Source organism: Sminthopsis crassicaudata, chromosome 1 (assembly GCF_048593235.1).
Source record: "Sminthopsis crassicaudata isolate SCR6 chromosome 1, ASM4859323v1, whole genome shotgun sequence".
Taxonomy (NCBI): domain Eukaryota; kingdom Metazoa; phylum Chordata; class Mammalia; order Dasyuromorphia; family Dasyuridae; genus Sminthopsis; species Sminthopsis crassicaudata.
The window spans coordinates 100017865-100025521 of record NC_133617.1 but is presented as its reverse complement, the minus strand read 5'-3'; the positions used below and the strand labels follow the sequence as shown (position 1 = coordinate 100025521).

Genomic DNA, 7657 nt, shown 5'->3' with positions numbered 1-7657 from the left:
GACTCTCCTTTGGTAGATATATTCCCAAATATATGATACTATCGACTGTTATTTTGAATGGAATTTCTCTTTGTATCTCTTGCTGTTGGATTGTGTTGGTAATGTATAAAAATCCTGAGGATTTATGTGGATCAGGAGTAAATTTACATATAGAAGACATTAAAAAATGATTACATCTCTATTCCTAGCTTAACACATTAGAGACTCCTAAGACTCCAAGAATTTCTCTTTAGAGTCTAGAGTCTCTCTCTCTCTTTTCCTCATTGGCCTCCTTTCTCACTCCTTCTTTCTCTTCCTCTATGTTTGGCATATTCTATTCTATAACTTTGTGTTTGCTATCAGGTTAGGTAAACAGATTTATTCAATATTTACTATACTATAAATGATGTTCTTTGTATAACTATATTTAGTTGGAAGGTCATTAAGATTTTGCTTAGAGACCAGGAACACAGGTTGAAGTAAAAATTATTTCCCCAGATTAGCACTATTTAGGAAGCATAATATATATAATTCTAATCTGGTATCTGATTTCTGAGCAGAAAGCTCAGTCTCTTGGCCCCAATTTTTCTATTCCCTTCCTAATTAGAATCAGTATTTCTCTTCATGAAGGGCTGGAAAAGAAGATCCTTGTAACATTTATTTATGTCATGTAAGTTATCTCTAGACAGATTCATGTGAACACATAAAACTTATGAAGGCATTATGCATGCATACCTTACTTTTATGAACAACTGGAGCTATTAAGAAATGGAATGACTTTTCTTCATGGGATAGTGGATCCCAACTTTAAAAAGAAAGATTAGGTTGGTGGTTACTTATCAAGTATAAAAGAGGAGATTCTTGTTTGGAAAGATATTGGACCAGGTAGATCCTTAGGTTATTTTTGGTTCCATGATTATGTGAGTCTTTGTCACCCCTTGAAGTACAAATAAAAAAATATTCCTTAACCTTCCCCTACCCATGGATGCTTTCCTTGTTTTTTTCTCCCACCCTGTACTTTGCTATGCAATCATCTCTCCCTCCTTTTTTTTTTTTTAAGTTTTGGAGGTTGTTATATTCTTCATGATATATATGTATTGTCTATTAACCAATGCCCAATGTGAATAAGTTTTAAGAACTATGAGCCCTCCTCCCCCTTTAATGCCTCTGCGTCTATTCTTCCTCTGCATCTCATTTGTATAACATGATTTTAATTTTTACCTTAACTCTGCACCAATCTTTATTTTGAGCTATCCTATTGCTCATGTCAATCTTAAACAGATGGTATAAATTTCCATGTAAAAAACTTAAACAATGTGTACATGTTAAGTTCTTTGAAATTGATCTTTGAAAAAAAAAAAAGAAATTGATCTTTGAAAATAGGTCTTAAATTTTCTATTGAATTCAGAGTTAGTTGATAGAAAGTCTTGAAAGTCTGAAAATTCTTTAAATGAACATTTTTCTCATTTGATATTGTCAGTAATTTTGCTGAATATGATATTTTTGACCACTGGCTTAGTTCTTTTGTTTGCCAGTAGCTATGATTCTAGGACATATAGTTTTTTTTTTATTGTGGCTGCTGAAAAGTTTTGTACCATTTTAATTGTAGCTTCAGCATATTTGAATTTTTTTTTTTTTTGCAATTTTTTTTTGATCTAGGGGTTTTGAAAATTTGTCAAAAATATTCCTATTTGTTTCCCACAAAGAATCTCTTTGAGGTGGTGATAGGTGGATTTTTTTTTCTATTTCTACTTTCTTCTTATGTTCTATCACTTCAGGGCAATTTTCTTGGATTATTTCTTGCATTATTGCTTCAAGGTTATTTTTGAGGTAGTCCAATTAGTTTTATATTTTCTTTTCTTGATTTGTTTTTCAGATCTGTTGTTTTGCTTTAAGACTTTCACATTCTGTTCTCTTTTTTCATTCTTTATAATTTGTTGTTATTTCTTGGTTTCTCATAGCTTTACTGTCTTCCCTTGCCCAAATTTAATTTTCAAGGAGTTATTTTCATTTTTGAGACTGTATCTCCTTAGTTAACTATTTTCCACAATAGTCTTGTTTTTCTTGGTTGATTTTATTTATTTTTTTTCATTTTTCCTCAATATTTCTCATTTGATCTTTAAATTCTTTTTAGAGTTCTATAAATTCTGTCTGGGAAGGGAGCAATTTAGTATTATTTTGGGGGGTACAAGAAGCTTTTGTTTTCTACTTCAGCGTGGAAGGACTAGAAGGACGAGGAGGAACATTCAGAAATGTTGAGAAATGGCTCCATCACATGGCAAAGAGAATGAGGAAGGGCACCATCAGACACAAAAGCCCCATGGTCTCAGACAGGTCAAAGCCCAGGATGGCATAGGAGAATACTTACTGCTTCAGGGAAGGGTTCCTGGCCCAATCAATGAGGAGACTTCCAAACACAGTCCCAATCCCAGCTCCAGAGGTGGTCACCCCCACAGTGGCAGTCCCAACCCTAATGAATTTGGCTTCTGTGTCAATATCCTTTGAAATACTGCTGGTTTGGAATCCACATCAGAGCACAAGTGAGTTCAAAGGACCTGATATTGCCAAAATGCTGAGTTTCTCATCTGTCTGAACCTTTGGCCAGCTTACCACCACTGCAGATAACAATCTACTCAGCAACTGAGAGCTGCTTCTTTATAAGGGCAGGGGTATAGATGAACTTGGCACAGGCATACATTTTCAGAGGGTCAGGGGCAAAGACTAAGATCTACCAGCAGAGCAGAGGAGAAACAGAGGGATGCTGCTTAATTTTTTTTTTTTTTAATGAGAAGTATTAGTGTAAACACTTCCAATCATGGGGTGAGGGAAAGGTGCCTCTGACTTTACTTCAGCTGTCCCCTCTGACCAGAAACCCCAAGCCAAGAGCTCTACCCTCCATCAGTGACCTTGCCCCACTACTTTTATACTTATGGATGTTCTAGTTTCTTCGGACCAAACACAATATCTCTTCAGTATAGCTGGGTCTGGTTATCCTAATCAGTTGGGGTTCCCTCAGTCTTCCCTGGAATCAGGCCCTAGACTCTGTTCTGGAGGTAAAAGTTTTGTAGTTCCTGCTGAGGCTCCAGCCAACCCCAGCTTTCTCCAGTGGTCCACAGACGGTGTTTCTGTGGAGCTAGCTATTAATACTAGTTCATCCCATCCCTGGGTCTTTCTTTTGATTTTCTCAGGCTATATCTGGAGGACCCCTGTTCTGCCCCAAGTTTTCTTGATTTTTCACTAGTCTATGTCAACCCTGAGGCACAAACTTGTCCTGTTTATGGAGGAAATCTAGAGATATTGAAATTTACTGACCTACTCCACCATAGTTCCAGAATCCTTCCAAGAACAAAACATTTTTACAGAGAACAAGTTTGCAAAGAATTTGCAGGCAACAAATCTTTAAGGAAGGAAATCAATAACATATTGAAGATATTGAAAAGAGTGTCCCAACTTTGAGATAAAATTTTAAAAGGACTATTATGTTACTAAAGAAGAAAATTTTTCACTTTATCCGAAGTGTTCGCTAGAGAACCAGTTAGAGAAACAGAATGATTACATACATGAAAAAAATTAGGATTTATATATAGGTTACTTCTTTCACCCTTCTTGCTCATTATTATTATTTTTTCTCTTCCTTTTCCTGAACTTCTGAGCTAAACACAAAGTGTTAATCATCTCATCCCTGCTTTCTAACATGACCAAACCTAAGTGACCTAGCCAATGAACCATGCTGTTTTGAGCCAAGGAAAAAGTAAGCAATGTACAAGCCTCCTTAATTATTCTGATTGAGCTGATACTGAAACAGCTGGTATTCATTTTTATCTTCATATTGAATAAAGTAGAGCATGCTATGTTTTCTATGTAGCTTATGTGTGGACACATAAGTCTATCTGGATGTGACTCATAAGTATGCATGAATGTATATATTTATATACACACATATACATGTACATACATATCTATTTATCTATCTATCTATCTATCTATCTATCTATCTATTTATCTATCTATCTATTTATCTGTCTGTCTGTCTGTCTGTCTGTAGGTATGTATGCCTATCTGTCTATCTATATATCTTATCTCCTCCACCCAACTCTCCCCAATGGACAATATCATTTCTTCCAAAAAGTGTCTAAAGAATGGACACTAATCTCCTAGGGGAAAGAGTACTGGATTAAAATTATACCTACTCAACATCCTAGCCCCTAATATTATGAATTTAAGGGAAATAATTTTAAGATTCAATCTATACTCATTATCCCTAATCTTTAAAAGGAATGAAATATCCCAAACCATATATCAAAGGCTTTACTCTCTAGCAAATGGAGAATCCATGATGAATACACATATATTTATCCAAAACAGTAGGAAATAGAAATCAGCAAAAGTATACAAATGAGTATTTACATCAGAAAATGCCATTACATGTATGATATTTAAGTTCAATTAAGAGATAAAGTCCTACCTAGATCTCATGCAAGGGAAAATTCTCCAGATTTTCTAATGTAGTAACCTGAAGATATTAAGATGATTGAGGTGCTGGATCAGCTATATGTAGGTTTCTTTTTACATTCTCTCACTTCAGAGATTTTGAAAGAACATGGAATCACAGGTCTTTTTTTTTCTCAAGACTGGACAAAAAGAACAAGATCTTTCTTCTCTCTTGATTTCTTTCCAACTTTATCTCTCACATGGGCATAAACCATTAAATAATTTATCTCCAAAAATGAGGAAAATCCTACACAAATGGGCTTTGAGCCACAGATTACACTAGAATCTTAAAATTTTAGGGTTGAAAGGGATATCAATGGTCCATTGCTTTAATCCATATATAAAGCAATAATCCTTTTATAACATGACTAACCAGGGGTAATTCATCCATTAACCTGCCTAAGTGGATACCAGCAATGAAAGAAAATTCTCTCAATATCAGACCATTCCATTCTTGGGTATTTGTAATCTTAAATCATCCTCCCCATAAATTTCTCCCCATAATTTCACTAGAAGCTTAGTTTTAGTTTCTAGAGCCACACAACAAAGATCTAAATGCAAGTTCTAACTCTACTATTTATTATTTTTGTGACACTGGGCAAGTGCTCACTTGTAAAATGAAGGAATTGGACTAATTTTCTAATGTTCCCAAATCTTATCTGCTCTAGATTAAACATCCTTAGTTTCTTCAAGCAATCCATAATATATATTTTGACCCTTCAAGCTATTAATGCTGTGCTTCTGGGATTTTTAACTCTGGAATGGTTGCTTGTGTATTCCTTCTTTGATACTGATTAACAGGACTGATTTGAGAAAATAGTGGATTAAGTAAAGAATACTATTTAAAGGGTCTGGGTAAATTGCTATATAGGATGTATATCAAATTAATGTTAAGCAAAAGTAATTGTAGTACAAAGTACTGACTTTAAAGAGGAAAAACATAAATCCAATACACAAGAAATAAGTGAAGGAAATTGGAAAATTAAACAATTACAACATTAAATAGAATTGGATTAAACAATTCAATTGTTGTTGTTGGTCCTTTGTTTGTAAAGAGGATTATGATATCAGGGAAGTGATGCCATGGCATGCAAATAAGTTGGATTTAAGTGAGGGAAGGCTATGCAAGATCACATAGCTTACTTTCCCCTTCAGAGCCTTCTAGATTTAGTGGCCATATATAAATAGGAATGATTAGAGATGGGCTTGGATGCAGTGGGAAAACTTGACCTTTTAAGGTAAAACACAGGTCTCAGTTTGATTGAAACCACACTCATTTATAGATTAAGGCTAGGTACAAATTGAGGCAAAAAATGGCTTCTTTTACCTAATCCAATAAACAGACAAATGAATGAATAAATAATTAAACTAGAAGGGAAAGATCCTCCAAATTTCTGGCCAAAACAGAAAAGGCCAAAAAATTGAAGGAGAATGTCAGGATGAGAAAATAAAATCCAATCATTCACTAACTGCCTGGCTCCATGCCTAGTACTCTATCCCTCTAGTCTCCTGAAGATAAAATTAAAAAAATACTCTTCCATAAATATACATGGTGTCTCTGGCAAGAGTGGAATTAAATTTAGAGTACAGAGCTTGTGATATACACATGTAAGTACATTTTTGGCAATTCCCCAACACTTCAGATCCTTTTTAGTATTGTCTTTCTTTGAAGAGTCCTAATCTTTTGTTTGGATGCAAAATTTCTCCTAAGTAGATTGTTAGTCTGCCCAAGATCATCTTTTCTTCATGGTCTGACTCTCTTCTTTTCTATTGGGATGCTGTTTCTTCCTTTGTCTCTTTGTTTTCAAAGAGACTGTTTGGACTAAGCCTCTGATTTTTGCTACATGTTATGTCTTCTGCTGGTAGAATATATATTCTTCAAAGTTATGTGACCAATGTGGGAGACAAGTATAAAGAAATTTTTTTTCTCTTGACTGCAATGGTTTTTCACATGCAACTTCTGGTTCATATCTCTCAAAATATTGAAAGCAAACTGAAATAATTCACCCAAGGTTATTTAAAATCCTAGAGATATGATTCATTTATTTTCTCAGCCAATCATATAATTCCATTTTTTTATTCTGAGAGATGTTGTAGCTTATAAAGAGATCAGATTACTTTAACACTTTATTATCACCTTATGATTACATTTTGGGCTTCCTGTAACTACATCCAATGTAGTAGGGAGGAGAATACTCTCCCTTAAAACAGAAATTAAAAAAAAATGATAAATAGTTGAGAGAATACTCAAAAGCTTATGTGGTCAAATAAATATAATAAAAATGGCAATAATCAATTGCTAGATTTAATACTATGCCAATAAAATCATTAAAGAGAAGTGAGCCCCATAAAGTAAACATAATAATGCTATTGGCTTGGAGAGGAGATAAGAGCACATATTCACCTTTCACCTGAGAGATAAAAATCTAAGAATTTAGGATGTTGTCTGATACTGTTCATGTATAGATTGTTTTTTCTTACTGATAATTTTTCTTTGTTACATGAGGAAATGATGTAGGAAATTATTATAATGGTGAAATATTATAATGTAAATATAAAAGGGATCAACAAAATTTTTAAAATGTGGCTTGGTTTTTTCTGTTATAAGATAAGGCAAAGGAGCTAGAAGACTTCTTTATTACTATCTGGCTTATCAATGAGAAGGGAGAGTTTTTTGGGAAAAAATAATGGAAGGAATACCTTAAGAATAAAAATTTTCTGAAGAAACAAAAAAAAATCCAAACTAATATCTTAATTTCTTCTGTTCTCTTCCATGGTGTCTACAGACAGGTTCAGTTGTCTTCCATCCAGGGATGTGTAGTAGTCAACTTAAACAGATATAGAACTGATTGTAAAACTTTCAATAGAAGCATTTGCACCTCAGAAATAGGCAAACTCTACAAATTAGTTACTGATTTATTGTTTTATTGGTTGTCTAGATTTAAGAAAGTAATACAAATATAACAAAAAGGATAACAATATAACTGGATCCTTCTGTTACATTCCATATATCTTTTCTAATTCAATGCAATTATGAAACTCAAAGAAAGAATAGTATAGACTTGAAGCCTTTATTTTCCCCTACCCCATTAATCTCAATATCCCTTTTAATCCCTAGTTCATCACTCAAGTAAAATGCTCTTTAAAATGTCAGTAATACTCTTTTGTTACCATTAATTGCCTTTTT

General features: G+C 33.8%; 1 pseudogene; it reads right to left on the bottom strand.

Annotated features, from left to right (window-relative positions):
* Positions 1-2250: 2250 nt before the first annotated feature.
* Positions 2251-2677, bottom strand: LOC141552706 (ATP synthase F(0) complex subunit C2, mitochondrial pseudogene; annotated as a pseudogene).
* Between the last annotated feature and the right edge of the window lie 4980 nt (positions 2678-7657).